The 25,459-nt window shown below is 39.4% G+C and overlaps 1 pseudogene; it reads left to right on the top strand.

Moving 5' to 3' along the window:
* The first annotated feature begins 1,611 nt into the window (after window positions 1–1,611).
* Window positions 1,612–20,102, top strand: LOC101522700 (spindle and kinetochore-associated protein 2-like; annotated as a pseudogene).
* Window positions 20,103–25,459: the final 5,357 nt, after the last annotated feature.

The following is a 25,459-nucleotide window of genomic DNA, read 5'->3' as shown; positions in this document are numbered from 1 at the left end:
AATAATTCCTACTACATATTATGCCTTTTGATTTTGTTTCTACAACCATGTTTTTAAATGTTACTTGTAAACTACTAAATTTATCTCATGATTCATTTTAGGAAACACTAACATAGAACTTTTACTATATTTTGAACAGGTTTCGTTCACAAAACTTCTGTAAATAATTATGTCTGAATCTGAAAAATAGGGAAGTGATTTTTTAATGTTTAGATCTACTCAAAATGCATCAATTACCTTTAACATGTGACTCTCACTATCAACACTGCCACTGTTTTAGTAATGAAATAGATTAACTGTAATTATTTTTGACATATTTTACACATTTAGGAACCCTGGTAGGGAGCTTGAGTGACCATGGAGTGAACTTTGCAACCACCTAATGAACCGTTCCTATTTTTAATCTTCTATGTTGAGTCTCAGCATTGCATCCACATTTTTTATAAATAAAAGAGCTAAAACTGTCCTAATACTCTCTTTCTATTAGGTATGCTTTCTTTACATCTGTTTCTTTTCCAAAAGAAAATAGTATAAATGTGATCATGGGATGGTGTTCTTGAAGTGAAGGTAGTGATAGGAATCACTTTAATAAGCATTTGAAGGATCATTCTAGAATATCTTTTATGCCTATTTCTGAATGCCTTGATCACTGTGAATAAATCATGTATAGTTCTCCCAAAACCATGATGTTTGGCAAGGAAATTTCTGATACTTTTTTTCTTAGATTTATGAGCATGTATCTGCCAATTTTTATGTTGCTTCATGAACTGTAACAAGTTTTATTTTGTATGCCTCCATGTCAGTACTCAGTAACGGAAGCATTATCCATTGTTTTTCCAAATGAAGGAGCTAAAAATTCAGGAAGATAAAGAAATAGTTTGTGAGTGTTTTGCTTGTAAAGCATTTATCTGCTTTTAAAAAATTTGTTTTATGGAAATTATAGCAGAAATGGGGATACTCATCATGATATATGCCTTTATAACTAAAGTTGCTGAGATTTTCAGTTGAGATTTTAAAATCTTATATTAATAAGTGTTTGTTTTTAAATAATTCATTATTTAAAAAAAGACTTAAGCTGTGTTGAGTAATCTGTCAAAATTTAATTTCTATTCCTATCTTCCTGCTAAGTATAGTGGCACAGCTGCCATGAATCCTAAATCTAAATATACAGCTTGTGTAAGTGGGACATAGGATGCCGTTTCTTAAGTAGAATACAGAATTCTCTTGACATATTTCAAAGTCATGTATTTCCTTCCTACTTTTAGCAGTTAAATTAAAACTAAAATCTCAGAGTGGCAAATAAAGGAAGAAGGCTATGAGATATCCATATTCATATGGCTATTTCTCTAAACGTATTTGATGAGTTGGAGGATTATTTAAACAGGAAATGTCAAAACTATTTGTTGCAGATTTTTCATGTTGTTAGATGAACTAAAAATACAGGTGAGGATGTTAATCCATAGGAAGACAACCCCATGTAGGGTCAGAGCAACAGCCAGCTGAATAAGATGGCTTCTTGGTAGGCATTGGGTTCATTTCCAACTGCTGCCCAACACGTAGTTTCAGGACATTAGCCGGAGGCAGACACAGGGTGGTAGCTGTGGTGGAGACATGGGGGAATATCCAGCAGATAGTAGTGACAATGGGCTTAGTAAGTTATTGGTATCAGAGCCCAAGGAAGGTATTGGTGCAGTAAGATAAGGTGTACAATTTGTTACATCCAGGAGTCTGATTGAATAAGAAAATACATGATGAATGATTGAAATTAGATTTCTCAAAGCCAAAAAAAGAAAGCACAAACAGGAAAAGGATGTAGCCTGTGGTACTTAGTTGGAATCAGAGAGATGGATGCTAACTCATGTTTTTCAGAATATTTAGACAAAGGCAGAATTAGGCTCCCCAGAGAAGCAGAAACAGGAACAGTCATCCTAAAGCATTGCCTCTTTTGATTAGAAACACTGACTAGCACCAAGATCTGAAGTCAACAAGCTAGCCCATGACCTGTTCCTAGTCTAATGCCAGCTGGAAATACAAGAAAAGCTATTGGTCATTGGAGTTTGGAAACAGAAAACACCTCAGCTCTGAGGAAGGCAGGCAGAGGAGGTGCTCAATGCTTATGGGGGACTCAATGTTTTTATTCTACCCTGCCCCATCAACTGACAGCATGATGCCCACCTGCACTTGGAAGAAAATCTGCTTGATTTTTTTTTTCTGGCAAATTCAAACAAGAATCATTCTTATATGGTGAAAGTCCTTGGGGTGCACCCAGACTAGTGTTTGACCAAATACTGTACGAATTACCTCCTTATCCTACTCAAGGTGAAGCATAAAATTGTTGTGCTGTGTGCTTGTGTGTCCATCTGTAAAATACCTAGCATCCAGACAGGAGTTATTAAATACTGATCTCTTTGAAAAGGAATTAGTGTTCCTAAAAGAAATGGTTCAACCCAAGGAAAATACAAAATGAGCTTGGAATATTTTCTCCTGCCATAATAAACAATCAAACAATGATCAAGGCGTGTCTTAGAGATTTGGGAGGCGCCCTCTTGAGGGGATTCCCCTTGGCCAGATGTAAGATGATCTGAACATCAAAGCAAGTAGTAATACTAACTGACAAGTAGCTTTGAATATGAATTGATGATCTCACACTGATACAAACTAGTTAACTGAAAGTTTGATGAGTGGTTGAACATGTACACATTCTCAAAGTAAAGTCCAATTAAATATGCATTTATTACAGAGGTTTACATAGTAACAAATACTACTACTTTAAACAAAGGGTCAGTATTGGCAGTGATAGGACAAACCACATAATCTACTGACTAGAAAAAAACGCAACGTGACTAACATCATAACACTTCCATGGTGTTTACACAAGCAATAAAATGCATGTCTAAGTGTAATTATGAGGAAATACAGGACACATTCATTGAGTGATGCTTGATGAAAGAGCTGACTTTGGCCTTAAAAGTGTCAAGGTCATGAAGTCAGAGAAGGATTAAGAATCTGTCCCTGAATTGAGAATCAAGATGTTTCACCTAAATGCAGTGTGATTCTTAACTGGATACCTTTGTTATACACAACATTATTTGAATAATGCAAAAATACGTAAATAGAGTCTCTGATTATATAGGAGCAAAACTTTTTTATTTTCTAGTACTGATGACTTGTGGTGAACTAAGATAATATCTTCATTTATAAAGAAAATACTCATTAAAATCCCTGCGCTTTCTGGGAATCACATCTTCACCCCACTCTCAATTTTAGGATAAATGTCTTTGCTTTTGTAGCCCTTTTTCATGTTTGGAATTGTTTCAAAGATTCATTTATGAAACAATTGCAATGTCAATCAGAATATCATTTGTTTTCTTAAAAAAAAATCAGCTCTTGCACCACCCGAAGGTACATCCTAAAATAGGATGTGGGGTGGACTGGGCAGGGCCCAGAAAACTTCAACTCACAAAAAAGAACAGAAATCAGGATGGAGCACATGTCATTCTAAACTAGGCTCTTACCCCAACTGGTCTGCATGAGGCAGGGATGCTCTGCCACAGCATCGAAGGCAAAGGCTGAGACAGGTGAGGGGCTAAGCCAACTGGGTCAAGAGCAACCATTGGCACGCGCGTAATCTAGGGCTGGGAATAGACTTGGTGGGGGAGCTGTGAGAGTAAACCCTTACAGGGTTGGGCTTCCCATGGGAGGGTGCGGGGGCTGGAGTGGGTGCTGCGTTCTGGTCTGGATATGACTGCAATCTCCCTAGGCACAAATGTGGACTGGGGCTGGGCGCACCAAGCTGGGCTAGATGCCAGCACCATCTGGTGCTCTGGAGAACCTGGGTAGATGTAGGACAGACTAAGCTGGGTCTCTGCCCCTACTGAGCCATGTGTGAGCAGTGTCTGGGTATGGACAAGCCTTGGCTGGGGTGAAACATCCAACACCAAGAACTGGAATGGATTGAAGGCCAGCAAAGAGGGCTGGCCCATGGAACCACTAGTACGCGCAAGACCTGGCATAGGGAGAGGTTCTGAAGGAGGAGCCTGGGAAATTCCTCTGTCGGAACACAGTCCCCATAGGTGAGCGCAAGAGCCACAATAAGGAGTAACCAAGAGCAGGCCAGAGGAAGATACCCACCATCATACATATGTCATAGGTGGGGGGCAGACCAGGCTAAACCCATTCACATCAACTGCTGGCGAATCTGAGCACCAACATAGAGTGTGGGTCAGGCCAACTTCGGTCGCAACACATACCAGTGCACATTAAGGAATGCCAAGATGAGGTGAGCCATACCAGATGTGGTTGCAGTGCCCAAGCAGCACATGTGAGAACCGGAGGGGGTGGGAGGAGGCAAAGCTGGCAGGGGAATGTGGGCTCCCCTGCTGGACACCCACTCCCATTGGAGAGCATAAGTTGGGATGGGGGCAGACCAGAGCAGGCAGGGCTACAACACCTGTGGGCCTCATGTGAGCTAGATTAGGGAAGGGCCAGGTTGGAATGACTGTTCCCACTGGTGCAAGCAAAAATTAGAGTGGGTGAGGGTTGGTTGGGCTTTGCCGCAGCATCAGCTGGCAAAGGCTGGCACAGGGGGCTGATTCTGTCAAGTTAAATGCCAGAACCACCTGGAGAGTGCATAATCTGGGAGTGGGAGTGGCCTAGTAGAGAGAGATAGTGGGCACCTCCCTCGTAGGTTACCACTCCCACTGGAGAGGACAAAAATCAGGGCAGGGGCAGGAGTGGTTAGACAGAAAGGCACCCACCAGTATGTGTGTGGGCTGGATAGTAGATTGATTGGATTGAACTGAGCTTCAATGCCTATTGACATATAAGAGAGCTAAATGGGATGTGGGACAGAATAAACAAGCCTGTGGTACATATTGACATGCAAAGAACCACGGTAGGGGGCAGGCCTGGTGGGGATTATGGGGAGTCACCCCAACTAGGCTACAGCTCCCACTGCTTTGCGTGACGACCGAGTATGATGTGGGTAGGATTGATCTGAACTACAACACCCATTGGTTCAAGTGGAAGACAGGGCTGGAAATAAAACTAACCCAGCAGTTACAACCACCAGCATGTGCATAAGCTGATTGGGGTAACGGATGGTGCCGGACCCTGTATTGGCAAACTCACACAAGAATCAAGTTTGGGATTATCTCAGATGAGGTTTCTTTGGAGATCCCTCCAACTGAACTGCTGGTCTCAGAACCCCAACCATGAAGAGACTATGTCAGTCAGTGGATTCTGAATAGGTTTCATCACAATTGGAATGGCGAGACTGGCAGCAATTTGGACCTGTTGAACTATCAAAACTGCTTGAGCAGGACCCTCGGAGCTTGCCTCACATCGGAGACCTGGGATGGGTGTGAGGCTGGGTGGGGCTTTTCCCTTTATTTCTCCCCTGACTCCAGATACAGGGAAAAAATGATGATATTAGTGTGGAAACAATGGTATAACCCACTTTCCTGTAGCCCTTGTCCCTTTGTACACTAATCAACTAAGTCAGATTATTAAAAAAAAAAGAAAAAGAAAGAAAGAAAGAAAGAAAGAAAGAAAGAAAGAAAGAAAGAAAGAAAGAAAGAAAAAAAAATCAGCTCTTTGCTATATTTGCTTAGCTGTTGTATCTGGTTGGGTTAATGTATAATGGCAATAATTATCATATCCCTGGTCTTACAGTCTGACTTTTCAAATCTTGAAAAAATTTTTGGATGTGGGTTTTCATTATGTAAAATTTTTTATCACTTTATCAATACTGGTACTTGAGTACACCTAGTAACAGTAAGAATATTTCTATACTTTGCTCATGGACAACCCCTTATTTTAGAAACATTTTCTTTATCATGAATCTTCTCTACCATTTGAGTGAAACTTGTACAGCAATTGTTATTACGTGCCTCTTTTTAAAATTATTTAACTTTTAGCATGTTTGGTCCTGTTTTTGATGTCACTGCAGGAAAAATTCTTGGCTCTTGCCTTCTTAAAAGGCTCATTTAACTTAGCTCTGTGACACGTTCTTTTTAATCATTTTCTTATTTATTTAGTTGAAAGAGAGGAAGAGACAGAGAGAGCTTCTATCCACTGATTCACTCTCCCAGATGGCTGCAACACCCTGTACTGAGCCAAGCTGAACCAAGAGAAGGAGCCCCATCTGGATCTCCACATGGGTGCGAGGGGCTCTAACACTTGGGCCGTATGCTGCTGCTTTTCCCTAGTCATCAGAAGAGAACTTTCTTCTCAATTTCCTCCTGCTTCTCTAGAAATTCACTTTTAGTGGTATTCACTTTTGTTTTTCCCTAAGATAGTCCTTAAAATATTAATGCTCATCTGGGTTCCATTTCTGTGACTCATCTAATTTTCCCCCGTTACATACTTTTCTTGATTTGTTTTTTCAAAGTCTTGACCATCAAGCATGTATTAATAGCCTCAAATCTTTATTTTAGCAAGATATCACTCCCAAGCAAAAACCTAAATCTCCCATAGTATAATAAACACACACTTCTGTTCCTTAGGCACCTCAAACTGAACTAGTAAATGCATTTCTCACCATATTGCAACCTCCCCTAATTACCTTTACTGGTCTTGAAGTTCTGTTTGCTTCCTCTCTTGGTGGATTTCAGTATCATCTACCCTGTGGCCAAGAACACAATATGATCTTTTAATCGTTCCTACCAAATCTGTACATTTCTTTCTCTCTTCTCCTAATGTCTTAATTCAGGCCATCATTTTCTTTGCTCTAGTTTACAGTCTCATGGTTAGAAATTTGAGGAGAAACTTTTCCCTTTCTGATTTGTCGTCTTTGAGATTCCAGGGCAGGCATGCTAGCTTCACTATGAAAATGTTTCATTCAAAAATTTGTTGTCTTCTTTCAGAAAAACATGCATGCTCTTTAATTTTTACTGTTTTATTGTTATTATTTTCCACAGTATGGTTTTATAGGTATAGGGATTCCTCCCTCTACTTTCCCTTTTCTCTCCCAATTTGCTCATTCCACATCCCCCCCATTTTATCACAGTGAAATAATACTTCAGTAACATTAACAATTTTAACAGACTGCTATGTAAGTGTATCATGGCATAGTAAATAAAGGTACAGGTAGAAAATCTAGTCTCATACTGTCAAGACATATTTACATGTTTGATGGCAAGTCTTCCTTTTAGTTGGGAGTAGAGATGCATACTACAACATTATCTTCACTTTCTAATGCATACTCTTTACAATCCTGCCACGACTCTCATCTCCAACTTCATTTCTTTTCACAACCAAGTTGCTGGCAGTACATGACAAAGTCATACTTTATCCAGTTTCTAGAACACTCTTCCGGATCCTTTTCTTTCTTTTTTTGGCCTGGTCAACTGTAGGTCTCATTAAAGGTGTTTGTTTTCTAGGAAGCATTCCCTTGGAACCCCTCAGCCACTGATTCTGTTATCAGAATCCTGTAATCGCCTCATTTCTGTCAGAACTGTTTTAGAGTATCATAATTTTGCTATTTTCTGTCTTCACCAACGTAACCACAACCAAACTTATATTTCTGATAGATTTGAAAAACTCAGACTAAAACTCATTCCTTGCTATAGTTCACAGAGATCTAAATTATCTGACCCCTCTAAATATTCTACTCTTGTAGAATGACTCTATTCCCCCCAGCACTGTCCTAAAAGCTTGTTGGCCTTCTCTCTAGGCCTTAGAAGATGTGTATTTATTAGCTTGGTTGCTCACAACATGGCTGGATCTTTCCTATAATTTTCATCTCATCTTAAATATCATCTCAGCCAAGTTATTTTCTTAGCCACCCAGTGTACTATAATATTTGCATTTTTCTCTGTCACTCTACAGTTTTTCAGTTCTTCATATAGCATTCATCACTGTTGAATTTTTCTTAATAATTTTTATTTGTGAATCTTAGCAAGAAGTCACATTCTGTAGAAAACTTTTTTTTCATTTTATGTCCCTAGTGCCAAGAAACACATTTCAATAAATAATTAATTGAATGAATTACTTCCCCATGACTATAGGCTTCTAATGGACAGACTGACTTTTGTTTTTGTAGCATCATCTTTGACATATCAAAGTTGGTAATCTCACTAATTCATTTGTCACATATTTGTTATTTCTATATTCAGGGTGTTGTTTTGCTAGTGAGACAAATAAAAAATGCAAGAACACTCATGCTCCATCAGAAAATACCCCAAATATGCCATAGCAATCCATTTTTCTCTGGTTGCCAAATCTTCCATAACTATTCTTTACTTTGATCACACAGTGTAATTCTAAATCCAGTCAAAATCCAACACCCTTTCTGATATTGCTAAAAGTTCTCTATGGGATGGGAGTGATTACTTCCAGAAGTTGTTTGTTACCTCTTGCTCCAAATCCCTGCTCCAAGCTCCCTTTTAAAAATCTTTTTTCTTCCTTATAGTTGTATTCATTGTCACGCCAGAAAAAACTGTCCCTACTCTACCATATGAAAACCTGCTAATGGACTTGCAATGAAAATTTGAAGATTTCAGTAGACTTGTATTTTGAAGCGAACAGATATGAAATTGCAATCCATAAAGCTCACAGATAAGCCTCAGCAAGCGAGTTTTCACCAGCCTCTTCTGTGTCTAGCTTGTCACTGCATTGCTAGATCTTAACCTCCACCTATAAGATCTTTCCCAAGAACTTTGTATTTTTTTTTATTATCCCACATAGCTCCCCTTGCATCATAGTCTGTCACTTAAAGTCAACCCACATCATTGGTTCACAAGGGAACCAGTGAAAGTAAGTCCCCTTTAAAAGTGAGCTGTCCATTCCTCTTGTGGAGGAGTGACTTTATGATCACAACAGAGCTGTTGTCTCCTTCATTTTAGATCATTGACTTTTGTCAGCAGTGCTTATAATTACATTTCATTTAGGGTTCCATTGACTTGCTGGAAGAGTTTAGTCTGAAACTTTTAAGCCTTTTGTGAGTTGCCTTTAAACTACAAATCTCTCAATCTGTATTTATTTTGTTGGAATTTTGACCTAAGTAAAGATATTCATCCCTGCTAAGTTTCATCTTATTATATTTGGCCCATCATTTCAGCTTGTCAAGATCTTTTAGAATCTTGATTCTGGCATCCAGTCTATTTCCTATCTCTGCCAACTTCATGTCAAGTACAACTTGCTTAAGTATGTTCTCTATCCTCACATAAGCCACCAAAAATGGCTAATTGGCATGTGCTGTTTTGTTACAGGATTCCAGAAGCTTAAAAAAGGGATAAATTACCAAATCAGACATCTAAGGACAAGTATCTTTAGATTGAGATGAATGTCTCATGTCAAGGCGTGTGTCTCCCATTTCTCTTGGCAATTCCTTGACTACTTATTTTGAGGTATGAGTTGATTCGGCTAGGGAATGTGGCCTGAAATGGGCAAGAACCATGAAAATATTTTAATATGACAGGTTCAGAGCTAGATTAAAGCAGTGAGAAATGAGAGAAATTTAAGGCAGTATAAACTCTCAGGGTCTTGCAAAAGCAGTAAGGCATTTACAGATTCCGGGAACGATTGTTTAAATTTGGCAATCTAGGCTTTTAATGTGTCCCCTGGTAGTACAGATTTATGCTGAACTTGCATAAATGCAGGGGTCAACCATGGACCACCCCCCCCCCCAGGTAATGTGGTGTGGTGACAACATTCTCAATAGAGAAGTACTAGAGAGTTATTAGTAACCAAGCACAAGCTTATATAGGGAGGGTTCAGGAAAACAAGCTTTAGGGTAGTAACAAATTTCTACTGGATATAAACATCTATTACATAAGCCTAGCCAATCAATACATCTGTCACGCACTTTGCCTGATGACACTATATAGCCCGCCACAATTTACGTAACCCACACACATACTGGAGCTGTTTATTACAAGACTATCACAAGTCTACCACAAGATGGATATGGACCAGGATAGGCAGGGAGAGAAGGTAACCTAGCTACTGGTAGATACACAAATTACCAGAAAAGGTTGAGGGAGAGGGCAATACCTAGAGGGCCTTGGGCTTCTTGCCAACTACATGGGTCCACAGGGGTCTCAAGGCTTTCACCAAAACCAAGAGGGGGAGATGTCTGAAGTCTCTATACTTGCACTGAAACCTTGCTCCTGCTGCTCCTTGCTAAGTACACCAAGACCCATCCTGGCACTCAGTCAGCCACACAAGTGTCATTTTTCTTAATTTACCACTACAACATGAACCTGAACTGTCATAGTTCTGCCTTTCACATTGCTAAACAAAAAGATCAGAGTTAATACCCCTAGCAAACTTTGAACCACATTTTGAGCCATGCTTGGCTTTGTCTTCACTTGATTTCTCTAGTGAAACAATAGCAGAATTACTGAACAGAATTCAAAGTTTCGGGAATAATTCGACATTGGCTGACCCTAAATGTGAACACTAGAAATATAAACTACAAATATTATTTCTGTTACTCAATACGTTTTTCAATCACTGTATTCATTACATTGTTCTATTTATTCCAGTTCAGTTCAGTGTGGTCCACCCACATCTTCACCTCCAGGAAAGTTAGGTTAAAAAATCAAGTCTGGTTTAGCTAGGAGATATATTGGGGGTCCCAGTTTGGGTGCATACAATCAAGTTATTTTGTCAAGACCTGCTCAGTTAGGTTCCTCAGAGGCTGTATTGCTACTCTGCATGAGGACCTCTGATCTACAAGATAGATGCCTAAATGCTCACACAGCTACAAACTACAGACAACTCCCACTCTCTTTATTTCCACTGATATTAGTCGAGAGCTGCTGAGTAGTTACAGAGACTCTATTATCATCCCAAATCTATGTGTTATTTGCCTATACTATTTTTATGTTGCTGCATATATGATTGACTAGATACAATTATCACTTGTTTTTTCTTTAAATTGTAGGTGTTTCATAGTCATTTGGCGAAAGGGTGAGTGAGGATGAACAGTAGAAACCAGCCATTCAATACTCCAGAAGCCATGATTTAATATATGAATTTGTTAATGTATCTTACTGTCTATATACTTGGAACTAAGCATAAAACATCTGGGCTATCTGGACCATGTATAGTTGTTTCTCTCTGTAAGCTCTGATTAAACACTCTAGTAGACAAAATCATATTGAAAAAGTTCAGAATAGTGAATATAGAAGATTCAGTGTCCTTATTATCCATCTCCTTGTGAGGGTTTACATTACTAAGTGTTCCCTTGTTCAAGTCTTTTCTTCTAATGACTGCCTTGACTTTACAAACTCTCAGCTCCCTCCCTCTTTTCTGGCCTTTCTTCCTTGGAAACTTTTCTGGAGCTTCTACCTCCTCCATGTTAAGAGTTGCAGCACTCTGTCCTTGGAACTAGCTATTCGTTTCACTCTTTTCTTTGGTAACCACTGCTATTTCCAAGAGTTAAACTACCATTTATTTGACTCTGTTATCTATATTTCCAATTCAGCTATTTCTTAAGTTCCCAAAACTCTAAAATCGAATCACAAATATGTCCACTTAGGGGTGTAAACTTACTTTACTATCTTTCCCTTTATTTTTTCACAGACCCAGGACTTCTGCATTTTCAAATCAAGTTAACATATCCAGTTTCCCAAGCCAGAGGTGCCTATCTGGATTTTTTTTCTCCCATCTCTTGTACTGAAGGCTAGTATAGCAAGATCAGGCCTTATTCTCTAGAGTTGACTGCTTTCAACTTTTCCATCATTGCTTTTGTAAATACCTACCATCACCTGTAAGTTACAGTGAAAAAAAATAACATCAAATGATCTCCCAGCCTCAAGTTCTGCCCAGCTCCCTTCCCATTGCACATGGCTGCCAGAATGAGTTCCCAAATTGTAAAGTTTACCTTTTATTCTCTTGCTTATAAACATTTAATGTCTCTCAATTGTCCCCTATAAAAATTTCATCACATAGGAAGCATTGTGGTTTGATTGTTCTTCTACTATCTAGATGCATCATTTCCCTTTTAGTCTCCAACAGTTTGGATTTCTTGGTGAAAACTTTTTCTGTACTCTTTCCTCTCATTTATCTATGTGGAATCAGCTTGAGTATTTCCTCAAGGAAGTCTTCCAGAATCTCTCCAATTTATATATATATTGTTAGTTCATAACTTTTCAACCGGAATTTGAAGTATTTATGAAAGGCAATTTTTTTGTCATTTCAATAGACTGCATAATGTGAATCTGTTTTCCTTGTCTTAAAAAGGGTCGGCATTGTACCATAGCTGGTAAAATCTGTAATTCTGGCATCCCATATGAATGCTGGATATTGTCTTCATTGCTCTACTCTCCTCCAGTTTCTTAATAATGGCCTGGTTTGAAAAGCAGCAGATGACAAATTGTTTGGACCCTTGCCAACTAGGGTCCAGACTTGGGTGAAACTCTTCGCTTTTGCACTCATGTAGGGAGCAGACCATCAGATGAAAAATCTCACTTGCTTGCTTATTCATTCATATTCTCTCTCTCTCTCTCTCTCTCTCTCTCTCTCATTCTCTTTCTCTTTTTTCTCTGTCTCTTTGGCAGTGCTTCTCTATCTGTAGTTCTCTCAATTAAATAAATCATTTTTTTAAATGATTGGGTCATATAATTTATAATTTCATGTAATTTACCTTGGTACAACCCAAACCTTAGGGTAACAACCGAGACTTACTGAATACTGAGTAACATGTAGCTAAAATAATGAATGGGGCTAATATTTGGAACAATAGTGAAAATACAATTTGCAGAGCCTGTATCCCGTATTTGAGTATTTGGATTCTAGTCTTTACTCCACTCCCTGTTAGATTCACCTGGCAGTATGTGGCCCAGAGGACAACAAGATAATGGCTCAAGTGTTTGGGTTCCTGCTATGTAAGTGGGGCACCCACTTTAAGTTCTCAGCTTCATACTTGGGATTGGCCCATCTATAGCTTTTCACAGACATGTGGAAGTGATCCCAGGTAAAATACTTTAGCCTCTCTCTTTCATCTCTTCCTTTTGTCTCTTAAATAAATAAATAGAAATTTTTAAAAGAGAATGTATTGATTATCAAAAGTGGAAAAAGGTAATCTTACTTTTGATATCTATATTTTATATTTATCTTCAAAATTTAGAAATTAAAACCTGAAGATTTCATTATTATAATACTAAATAAAATTGTTTAGTATTTTAAGATCAGAAGCTAAATTGTCAATATTTACATCAGTGAAGTCTATTAAATTAATGATTATGATATACTAGTATTTTTGAAGTTCAATTGCAGAATCACTGCAACAATAGAAGAAAATCTGGTTAAATTATAGGACACATGAAAAAATCAAATTCAATTCACTTAAAATATTAATATCTAAATTTAAGTGTAAGTATTACATGATATACATGAAGAGAGCTTTTCCATGTAGAAGAAAGGAATAAACCTACCACTGACTACTCTGTCTTTGCCTTCCTACAGTTAATTTCCAGGTAACAGTGTGAGATAAAATCAAATACTTTTTCCAGTCATTTTTGGCTCATGGATATTTAAAAGAAGACTACCTGCTGAACTGTAAATGAAAAAAATACTGATTCAACATAGTGAAATCAGTTGGACCGTTTAGCATTTTACATCTGTTTCTCACTAACTTTCAAATGGGTTGACTGATTTTGATCAAATTTTCTACACTTCAGTATTAAATGTTGTGACTCAGGTCAATCTGAAGAGAAATTTTCTTTTTTTTTTTTTTTTTTTTTTTTTTTTTTTTTTTTATAATCCATTTTATTGTATTGTTGTTGACAATCTTTACATAGTTAACTATAGTTGAAGGAAAATCAAGAAAGAGAAGAAAAAAAAAAAAAAGGTTCAGGGGGATAGGGAGGTGGGCAATGCTATTATGTCCATATTGTTTCCATCATGTATCTGAGGTAAAAGGGGATATTGAGGGAGAAGCCCCACCCGGTTTCCCGCCCACCCCAAGTCCCGGATGTGGGGCATGCTCTGAGATATGTGCTCAAGTGGAGTTAATAGTTCTCCAGTTATGAGTCACTGCCAGTTTCGCTCGATGAGGTGGTCCACTGATTGATATGGTCCATCATGAAGTCTCCATTTGTCCCATATTTCGCTGCCAACATGTAGCTGAGATGAATGATTGTCCTATTCTGTCTTCTGTCTTTTCTTGGTTAGAATTCTGAGTCCAGCAGTTCAAGTGGGGAGATCTCCAAAGATACTTTGAGGTATTCCCAGACCAGATTCTTGTATGTTCTAGCAAGCACAGGGCCCGGCACAGAAATTTCCAGTATGGAAGATTTGTCTTTACATTAAACTAGAACATTTGTTTAGCAAAATTTAAAATGGACCCAATATGTCCAAAGATACCCTTTTGTCTTCATTTTTTTTATTTTACATTTATATGATGTGTCTTTCCCTAACATGAGAATCAGACACATTTCTAATAAGAAATTAAAATTCTTACTCCTAACATGAGAAATACAAGCATTAGCTACAAGACACAGGCAAGTTTTCCCCACTATGCTTGAAAGTGATTCAAGTCCTTTTTAATTCTTTGACTAAAAATGGTACTGTATTGCTTGTGAAAACAATGGACACTGAATTAATTTCTTTAAGCTTGTAATTTGTCATTCAAAAATGCACTCAAATACTGTCTACCATTATCCTAGTTTATTTTGTGTTGTTATAACAAAACACTTAAGGCTGAGTAACATAGGAAAAAAAGGCTTATTTAGTCCACAATTCTGTAGATTCAAGAGCATGACACTGCAACTCTCTGACCTTGTTGAGTGTCAAATGGTGGATGACATCACATGGTGAGAATAAATGCAGAATAGATCAAATGACAAGATACAAACCAAGGGAGATTCAAGGAACATGCCAGACTTGCCTTTGACAACGTAGTAGCCCTGAATTCTGTTCAAGTCAAACTATATTCTCCCCACAAAAAAGCATCATTTCCTCTTAAAGGTATACCTAATTCCAATTAAATCACATGTCTTAAAGGTTCTATAAGCTCCCAATTACCATACTGGTGCCTAAGCTTAGAGCATATGAATTTTAGGGCATAAATATTTTTTTCTAAATTGTGGTAAAAGTATGTAAGAAACTGCATGTATGAGTACATCTCATTATAAAATGCCTGACATATTGTCAGTGCCTGTAAGTCGTTGATTTATTCACACATAGATTATGTCTACTTTATCACTTAAAATTAAAAAAGAATTTCCACATTGTAATTTTCTAATGTATTCTTTAATATTTTGTTTTGAAATGGTTATAAAGGAAATTTAAAAAGGAAAAGCTACATAGGATGATTCTGTGTGCTCTTAAGCCAGACTGCTCCAATAGTGAAATCTTGTATCCCTAGAGTATATTGTCAAATCCATAAAAGGGATGTGGATATAACTTATAGCACATATCAAGTTTTTGTTATTTTTGCATGAATTTATGTTTGTGCGTGGGTCTGTGGAATTTTATCACAAGCATAGATTTGTGTATTCACCATAATGATCAAGATACACACTACACCACTACAGGGCTCCCTCATCCTGTACTTCTTGAACCATACCCACTCCACTCACATCCTTTGCCTACTCCCTCTTCTGCACTAGATGAATTTCTTTTCAATGCTTATTCACGCATGTTATATAATGAAAATGGCTATATATGCTTTACAGATTGGCTTTTTATCCTCAGTATGATTTTCTTATGATACAACCAACTGTTACAAATCAATGCCGTGTGTGTGACATGGCTTTACATTTTGGGCTATCACAAGCATATGAAGAGACAATGAATATTGATTTACAGATATTTATATTAACTAAATTTTGCTAATATAAATATTGAAGTGTGTGATTAATGGATACAAGGTATGTGTATGTTGAATTGTATAAGATACAACTAAATGATTTTCCAAAGTATTTATGGTGTTTTCTTTTCTGATAAACAATTGTGAGCTATCAATTTATCTACATCTTTGCTGGTGATTGGTATTATCTCATTTTAGCTACACTGATAGCTATATAATGGTATGTCATTGTGTAGGATCCACTTAATGTCTTTGGATTTTGAAGCTCTGGCATTTTTTTATTTTTTATATTTACATCTCTTTTGTATGGTATTTACACATTTATAATTGCTTTTTTCAGAGATTTATTCCTTCATCATTTTGTGATGATTGTTTTTGACTCAGGCAAACTTCTTTTTAAAGGTTTATTTTTTTTTTATTACAAAGTCAGACATACAAAGAGGAGGAGAGACAGAAAGGAAGATCTTCCGTCCGATGATTCACTCCCCAAGTGGCCACAATGGCCGGTGCTGCACTGATCCGAAGCTGGGAACCAGGAACCTCTTCCAGGTCTCCCATGCAGGTGCAGGGTCCCAAAGCTTTGGGCCATCCTCAACTGCAGGGAGCTGGATGGGAAGTGGAGCAGCTGGGATTAGAACCGGCGCCCACATGGGATCCTGGCATGTTCAAGGCAAGGACTTGAGCCACCAGGCCACTGCGCCGGGCCCAACTCTGGCAAACTTCTTAACAATAAGATAGACTTTATAATGTATTAATATATAGTCTCTTTCTACCTCCTTCTTTATCTGGCCTGTAAGTTTACCTTTAAAAAGATAAATAAATTGTATTTAATAATATAGTCATTTTAGCCTTCTATCAATTTATGATTGCCTTTTTATGGGTTTGCTTTCCATTTTTATGTTGTTATATTTGTATAAAACAGCAGTTACATTTTTTAATGAGATGTTTTTCTCTTCATTGGTTTGCTTATGTAATTTGCATATGTTTGTTAAAATAATTTTGTTTGAAAGGAAGGGAAAGAAAGACACAAACAGATAAAGATTCACTGTCATTGGAATTGCTTTACTTCTTTCAATAAACTCCAGTTTTTCTCTGGATATTTTCTTGATTTTTCCTGTAGTTTCATGAAGTTGAATTATTATATGTCTTAGCATGAATTTCTTTGTAATTTTTCTTGTTAAATCTACAAGAAGGCATCAGTAATTTAAGCTACCATTTGCAATACATCAGAGTATTGGTCCAAGACCTGGTTACTCTGTATCAAATCCATGTTTTAGCTTACTTACCTGAGTTGGAATTGGAAGATGGCCAGGGATATGAGCTCCTGAAACATGGGGTCCCTGGCTTTTGTCTTTGATATGGCCCAAATTTGGCTGTTTTAATAACTTGAAGAGTGACTCAGTAGATAGAAGGTACCTCTCTCTGATTCTGTTATTCCATTTATGTTTCCCTATCTCTATCAGTCTTTCATATAAACACACACATACACAAATATATACATGGAAATCTGTAGACGTATGTCCTTCACCAAACATGGGAAAATTCCATTCATTTTTTTTTAATTTTTTTTCTTTTTATTGTATTGTTGTTGACAATCTTTACATAGTTAATTACAGTTAAAGGAAAAAGAAGGAAAAAAAAAAGGTTTAGGGGGATAGGAAAGTGGGTAATGCTATTATGTCCATATTGTTTCCATCACGTATCTGAGGTAAAGGGGGATATTGAGGGAGAAGCCCCACCCGGTTTCCCGCCCACCCTAAGTCCCGGATGTGGGGCATGCTCTGAGATATGTGCTCGAGTGGTGTTAATAGTTCTGCAGTTATGAATCGCTGCCAGTTTCGCTCGATGAGGTCGTCCACCGATTGATATGGTCCATCATAAAGTCTCCGTTTGCCCCATAATTTGCTGCCAACATATAGCTGAGATGAATGATTGTCCTGTTCTGTCTTCTGTCTTTTCTTGGTTAGAGTTCTGAGTCCAGCAGTTCGATTGGGGAGATCTCCAAAGAAACTTTGAGGTATTCCCAGACTAGATTCTTGTATGTTCTAGCAAGCACAGGGCCCGGCACAGTCCATCACCACGATCAGCTGGTGGTTGCAATTGCTGGGTTGGTTCTGTTTTCAGTCCCGAGTTGCACTGGAACCAATGGGTGTTGCAGTCCAGTCTGGTTCGGCCCTTACATCAACCAGTGGGAGCTGCAGCCTAGTAGGGGCGACCCACAATAACCCCCACCAAGCCCGCCCCCTACCCTGGTTTGCCAGTATGTGTAGCAGAAGACCAGTCTGTCCCCCATCCCATTTGGCTCTGGTACTTGTCAATGTGTATTAAAGCTTAGTTCTATCTAACCAACTCAACCATCCAGCCCTCACAGATGTTGTTGAGTGCCTCTCTATCTAGCCATCCCAGCCCCCGTCCTAGTTTTCATGCCCTCCCACGGGAATAGTGACCCAAGAAGGGGGAACCCACTTTTCCCTCCCAGGTCTCTCTGTCCCGGTTTATGCACTCTTTAGGTGGTCCTGAGATTTGACTCGACAGAATTAGTCCCCAGTGCCAGCTTCTGCCAGCTGATGCTGCGGCCCTGATCTAGTCCACATGCAGCACACAGGTGTTATAGCCTTGCTTGGTCGGGTCTGTCTCTATCCCAGCCAAAACTCTCCAGTGGGAGTAGCTGACTGGTAAGGGGACCAGCCCCTTAATCCATTCATTTTTAAGAAGGTACTTTTCCCAACCCACTCTTGTGTTTCTACTAGATTCTGATGGTACAAATGCTAGATCTTACATTATATTTCCTACCAAGGATTGCAGCTCTATTCATTTTATAGCCCATTTTCTATTTTTCTATTTTCCTAGTTTCAAGTTCAAATTCTTTTCTCGGTCCTATCCTTTTATACTGGCAAGCCTAGTCACTGACTTTAAAATTTTCAGTTGTTCTAGTTTTCAGCTCTAACATTTATATTTGGTTCTTTTGCACTTTTCTTGACAAATTCTATTTCTTTGCTGAAACTATTTGTCTTGATTACTTTACACTTGCTGAAATTCTTTTTTTTATAATGACTGCTTTAAAATCCTTCTCATATTCATCTGTATCATCTTGGTGTTGTCAGCTATGATTGTCTTTTCTCATTTGAGGTGATATTTTCATGTGCTTTATATAACAAGTGATTTTATATTCTATCTGGAGATTTTTGTTACCATGTGATGAAACACTGGGTATAAATCAAGTTGCCTATTTTAAGAGGTCCTCTCTGACATTGTGCCAGTAGGAGGGGGGCAATACCTCATTACTTCCAGGTAGCAGTGAATGCCTAAATTTTCCACTTAGCAGCAACTGACATCCCAGGAAAAATCCTTTGTGATGATCAGGTGTTTAGCCTGACACCAGGATTACCAAGAGTGGAATAATGGTTCATTGATGGTCCTGTTATGGCCTCAGCTGCTACCATGAGGGGAAGCTGGTGTTGGGTGCCTCTGTGCATTCGGAGGTAATCAAAGTTCTGGCTTCCCACTGTACTGTCACTGTACTACAGTGATGGAGGGGAAACTTCTTTCCACCTCATAAATTTGTAAATATATGCTCCCAACTCCAACTTTGTTACCAGAGGTACAGACACAGTCAAAATTTGTACATGAGGTTTGACCGATATAGAGAAGGACATTACCGATTAACATTTCTCTCTTGCTAAGATATCTCTTCTGTGTTTTATTCACTTAGAGAACAAATGTGTCCTGGGGATTTTTTCCCTTTGGTTCTGTCTTGGCCCACTACAGTTTTTGATTCTGTCCTTTTCTGGCATGCAGTGACAATTGTGAGGTGAAAACGAAACTCAGAAAAACCACAGTGTCATTTCACAGATTATTAAAAAAAAAAAAAGACTTACTGAGGAATCTCAACTATTCAACTTCGAGGCAGAGGTCCACAAGCTGGAACTGATGTTCCAGAAAGCTGACTCCAACCTGGATTACACTCCGTACAGGCTGGAATATGAAATCAAGGCTAATCACCCTGAGTCGGCAGGAGAGAAAAATCCAGTAACACTCTTAGAGGAAATGTCAGCAGTGAAGCCTCGATACCAAGCTTTGTTTGCACGCTTTAAATTGCTTGCTGCTGAACAGAAAGAGACCAAAGCTGCATTTGTACTACAGTGAAGAAGACTATGACCGCCATACGGCAACAGACCTGGAGCTGTCACCACTAACTGAAGAAGAGAAAACTGCAGCAGAGCAATTCAAGTCTCACATGCTGGACCCATGAAGACATGGAATTGCAACAATGAACCTAAATTGAAAAGAGATCAATTCCAAAGAAATTTAGGAAAGTATCTTGTTAACATCTGGCTTCTAGAGGTTGAGCCTGGTGAAAAAGGAGGGTTGACTTAAGTGTTTGGTTTTCAAACAAGATAAAATAAGAGGGACAGATATATGAATGACGTATAGCTCAAAAGATGGAATGTGAAGAAAGGATTTTAGATATATACACACATATATGTAGTCTTATAATTTCAGGGAAGGGTACCACTTAGCACTATTTTGCATCTGTTTTCTTTTTGCATAGTCAATATAATGTCCTGACCGATCATAAAAGGAAAAGTTTATGTACATTTCAGTTATTCAAAATGTGAATGAGTATGCAATAGAAATTAAAGGATAGACAAGATGTTTGTGTTAGACATTATATATAACTCAAAATATCCATGGGAAATGGAATTAAGAGTTAAATTTATTTTGATATAAAAATTGACATCCATGCACAATTTTTTCATAATGCACATTTCCCCTGAATGTTTCAAAGTCCTTGCCAGCATACACTGGTATATCATTTCATGTTGAACATGTTGATTGCATATGTGGTCACCTTTTTGCTATGAATGCCAAAATGTGACTCATGCTCTCCCACAAACCCTAAAGTAATAAACTGGCTTTTCTGTGGGAAAAAAAAATCTTACTTATTTTTATTGGAAAGTAAGATTTACAGAGAGAAGGAAAGACAAAGCTCTTCCATCCACTGATTCACTGCCCAAGTGAACACAATAGCCACAGCTGAGCTTGTCTGATCCGAAGCCAGGAGCCAGAAGCCAGGAGCCAGGAGCTTCCTGCGAATCTCCCATGTGGAAGCAAGGTCCCAAGACTTTGGGCCATCCTCTGCTGCTTTCCCAGTCCACAAGCAGGGAGCTGGATGAGAAGTGGAGAGGCTGGGATATGAACTGGCACCCAATGGCATCCTGGTGTGTGCAAGGTGAGGACTTTAGCCATTAGGCTACAGTGCCAGATTCATTTCACAGATCTTAAGGTACTTCGCTAGACTACCTTTTGCTCTCCAGTTTCCAAATTTTTTTCTTAATTTTTAATTTTATTTTTAATATTGTTTACATGGGAGGGATACATGACCATGTGGGCCTCTAATTAGAGTGGAGAGGACCAGTAATGGAGGAAGGTAGATGGACAAATGTTTAAGTTGTTTTTGTTTTGTTTTTCTCTTGTGTCTGCAGGGGTGTAGGGCCATTCCTTGCTATCAAACCCCATCAGAATGGGGAAATGGAAGATGATTATTTGATGATGCCTTTGAGATTCTAATGTGGGGGAAGTGTGTTTCAAAGGTGTTACCTGAGTAGTTCCGACAGTTCTGAGAAGTTGTTGGCTTCTATACTCCAGGGTTGAGAAAATTCTCAAAGGTCTGTGGGTTGCCAAAGTTCATGTTAGCACATCTGCAGACCCAGGAACATGCTGCAAACCTCTGCCAGGAGAATTGTCCAGCTTGTTCTGCTTTCTAACCTCTGATGAGGCAGTCAGTGTCCCTTGCTGGCCTAGATGAGCTGGTCATCACTTCCCCCTTATGCTGGGGACATACTCTCAACAGCACAGGCATCAGCAACTGAGGAGACATGGTCACAACACATGCTCTCTAAGGATGGACTACTGCTGTGATTTTCCCTGGTGAGATTTGAGTCCATTGGTCTAGTTGGGGAGTCCCTCAAGAAACCTCCCATGGAGTGACTTCAGACTTGACTCTTGTATACACCAGCCAGTGCAGCATCAGATTCATCTGTCACCTGCACCAGCCAATGCACAGACCTGTGGATGTAGCTGTCTGGTCAGTTCTACCCCAGCCACATATCTCACACAAGCTGATGGGTGCATCACCCCAGACCAGCTAGTCCATCACAAATCCAGTCCCTATGCATTCTAGCAGGTGCCACGGTTTAGTCTGAGTGACCTCCAACATCCCCAACCAGGTCTGCCTCCAGCCCCATTTTGTGCACTTGCCAGCCTCTGCTGTGATCAAGCCGGGTCCAACATGTATCCCATAGGCTCTTGTGTATACCCGTGGGTGCTGTAGCTTGGCTTATCTTGACTTGCCCCCAGACTTGGCCTTCTTGCATACTGATAGGTGCTTCCAGCCTGTCCAGGCTGGCATGCTGCCAGCCCTGGTTCTCATGCTCAATAGCTGTAGGTATAGCCCAGTTAGGGTGTGTCCACAGTTACCCTAGCAGGCATGTTTCCAGCACTGAATCTTTGCACCTGTCAGGGGGTATTGCATTCTGGCACAATGTGATTCACATCCAGTCCTGGCACTTGCCAGATGGTAGTGCAGCCTAGCCTCGCTGGCCTGCACCCATTCAGGTTCTCATGCACACCAGCAAATGTAGCAGTCTAGCTTGGCCTGGCCTACCTCCAGCTCTCATGTAAACTGGTGGGTATTGTGTGGACCCACTGAGCCTGGCCTGCACCCTGGCCTGACTCTCATTTGTGCAAGCATGTGCTCCTGCTGATAGAAGTGTAGCCTAGCCCAGCCAGATGTGGTTCACAACCTAACCTGGCTCACATGCATGCCAGCAGGTTCTGCGGCCTGGTCTAGCCCACCCTGTCCTCAGACCTGGTCCACCCAAATGCTGATGTGTGCAGCAGCCTCACCTGACCTGCCTCCAGGTCCAGCTCCAATGTTCCCCAGCAGGAGCTACAGCCTGGTAGGGAAGTTCCCCAAGTTACCGTACCAGGCCTGCTCCCAGTCACAAGTCACGGTGATGGCAGATGCAGCAACCCTGTTTGGCGTAGTCTGCTCTCAGTCCTGGCAATTTGCATGTTCTGACAGGTGCTGCAGCTTGGCCCAGCTCAGCCTCCTCCCAGCCCAGGGTTCCATGAGTGTCAGATGTGTTCCTATCAGGTGAATTCTGTGATCTAGCCTGGCTTTGTCTGTCACCCTCTCAGCTCTCTCTGTAAACCAGTAGGTTCTGCAGTCCCACAGAGGTGAGCCCACAATTGCCCTATACATTCTACCTCCCAGATCTGGTTGTCTCACTTTCTGGTGAGTGAGTGCTGTGACCCAGTCTGACCTGGCCCACCCTATTCTCTAATACTCATGGGTGGGTACTGAAACTTAGTCCAGCCAGGCATGCCCACCAGCCCCAGCTTTTCTGTGCACCAGTTAGTGGTGGATGATGCTATTTAACTTAGCCAAGTCTCCCATGAGGGAGAGTGCCTTGGCTTGACCAAGACATGTCTTTCAGTTCCCTCTATTTCTGTCCACAAACCACTCCATCTTTAGCTCCCTTGCCTACTTACAAGTGTGGTGGCCTGGTCCGTGGAAGACCCTAAAAGTCATTCCTCTCCTGTCAAACATGCCCCCAACCTCTCCCACTCCAATAATTCCCCAGGTCCTATCCCTCAGGGGCAATCTGCAGCCTCTTTGCTTCGGGGCTGGAGTGATGTGTCCCAACCTGGAATTTCCAAGCTTCCCCACGTATCAAAAAAAAAAAAAAAAAAAAAAAAAAAAAAAGGAATAGTCAACTATGTTGGAATACTGGTATAGTTAACACAAATTTGACATTAACCAGACCTAGAATGCCCACCAGCTATTGGCTGCTTTTCTCCCAGCAGTGTATAAGTACAAGGCAACCTTGGCAGTTGCCTACAACTGCAGCACTTCTCAATTTCTTACAATGTTTGCCCAGTATAGAATTTCAGGGTGTCTATTAAAGCAGATTTTGCCCACTGTGATTTTAAATTCTATTTTCTTTATTGTCAATAATGCAACTACTGCAACGATTTGCCATAGACATATTCTCTTAGGTAAAATGTTCATATCTTTCACCCATTTTCTAACCTGGCTATTATTTCTTTTTTTACTGACATGTTTAGAAAATTCTTTGGATTTTCTAGATACAAATATTTTGTCAGATATATGACTTGCAAATATTTTCTCTAGACTGCATCTTTACTTTTCATCCTCTAAATAGAACCTTCTTTGAAGCAAAGACTTGCATGAGGAATTTTGTTTTAACTGCTGTGAGGACTCAAAGTATTAAAAAATGTTTCACACAAACACTCCTTAATTAAGCAAATGGCAGAGAAAACATCAGAAACGTTTATCACTGTCCTAACCAAGAAGGATCTGGATCATAAATTAGTAATTAGATCTGTGTCTCCTGAAGAGAGCATGGGCTCTAAGACAAGATATCTGGGACATTCATCACGTACTAGATGTGTGACATTTAGCAAATTACTTCCTAGGATTTCAATTTCTTCATCTCAAACAGGCAGATGATAATTGTAACTACCACACAGCATATTAGACGTTAGGATTTTAAACCTGTAAAACATTTAGAGTAGTGCCTGGCCCACAGCAAGTACTTTCAAAATGTCAGTTGCTGTTTGTCAGCATTGTTGCTGCCAGAATCATGACTTCCCCATCTGACATTTAGTGCTGCAGAATGTAACTTGAGCATCAAGGAATCACATTTAGTCCTTCCTTTGTCCAAACACTACCTTTGTGGGGGATTTGATTTCTTTGACTCTTGTGGAGAATCTGTGGAGACTGATGAAAACTGGTTAACCCTTGCTTGGAAGAAATACTCGGCACATTGCGGACAATTCAACTGTGCAGTGTTCTCATAGCAAGGCCCCTACACATTCTGGACTTGAAATCCTACCTGGTACTTTTTCTTTTTCATTAAAATGTTTTTATTATAATGTCAAATAAATGCCATAGTTATCATTAGTGAAAACTTGGAAAATAAGAAATAGCAGAAAAAGGGAGAAAATTGTACATATTTCCACCATGTAAGTTCTGAAAATAGTTGATGTTTTAGCTTTAGTACATTAGCAAGTTCTTGGTGCCCTATACAGAATTGTGACCTCATTTTAAAATATTCTTAGGATATAAACATTTTTTCATTTTATTAGAATAGTTTATTAAGCTCATTTTCATAGAAATGTAGCTCTCCCATGTGAACAAATAAACTAAACCAGAGGAAATGTACAGTTTAATATTTTTCATAAAAACATACACACATGTTCCAAAGAAATGACATCAATTCATATACTGAAAATGATAATTAAGGTATTTGATAGTGCCTACTGAGCAGCTAGTTCCTACTGTACATTAAAATATCATAATTGCCTGCAACAGTTAAAAACAGTTTAGCTGAAGGAATGATTTTATATAGTATGGTTGAATATATTTCACAATCATCATTAACCTTTATATTGCTCTTTCCTCAATTGTTTCGCCCTGTTTCCCGCTGGATTGTGGTGAGTTTTTGAATGGAAACTTTGTGGAAGAATGGCATGGATCTTCCACCAGAGTCATACTTATAGGTTTGCAAGTGGTGCCCTGAACTAGGGCACTCAGAGGAGTAAGGACTTAAGTTAGGCTCATTAACATATGTTCATGCTGGAACTGGCAGTCAGAGGAAATGTGTT

Source organism: Ochotona princeps, chromosome 1, assembly GCF_030435755.1.
Source record: "Ochotona princeps isolate mOchPri1 chromosome 1, mOchPri1.hap1, whole genome shotgun sequence".
Lineage (NCBI taxonomy): Eukaryota > Metazoa > Chordata > Mammalia > Lagomorpha > Ochotonidae > Ochotona > Ochotona princeps.
Note: the sequence above shows the minus strand (reverse complement) of the source record. Positions and strands in the feature narration are given on the sequence as shown.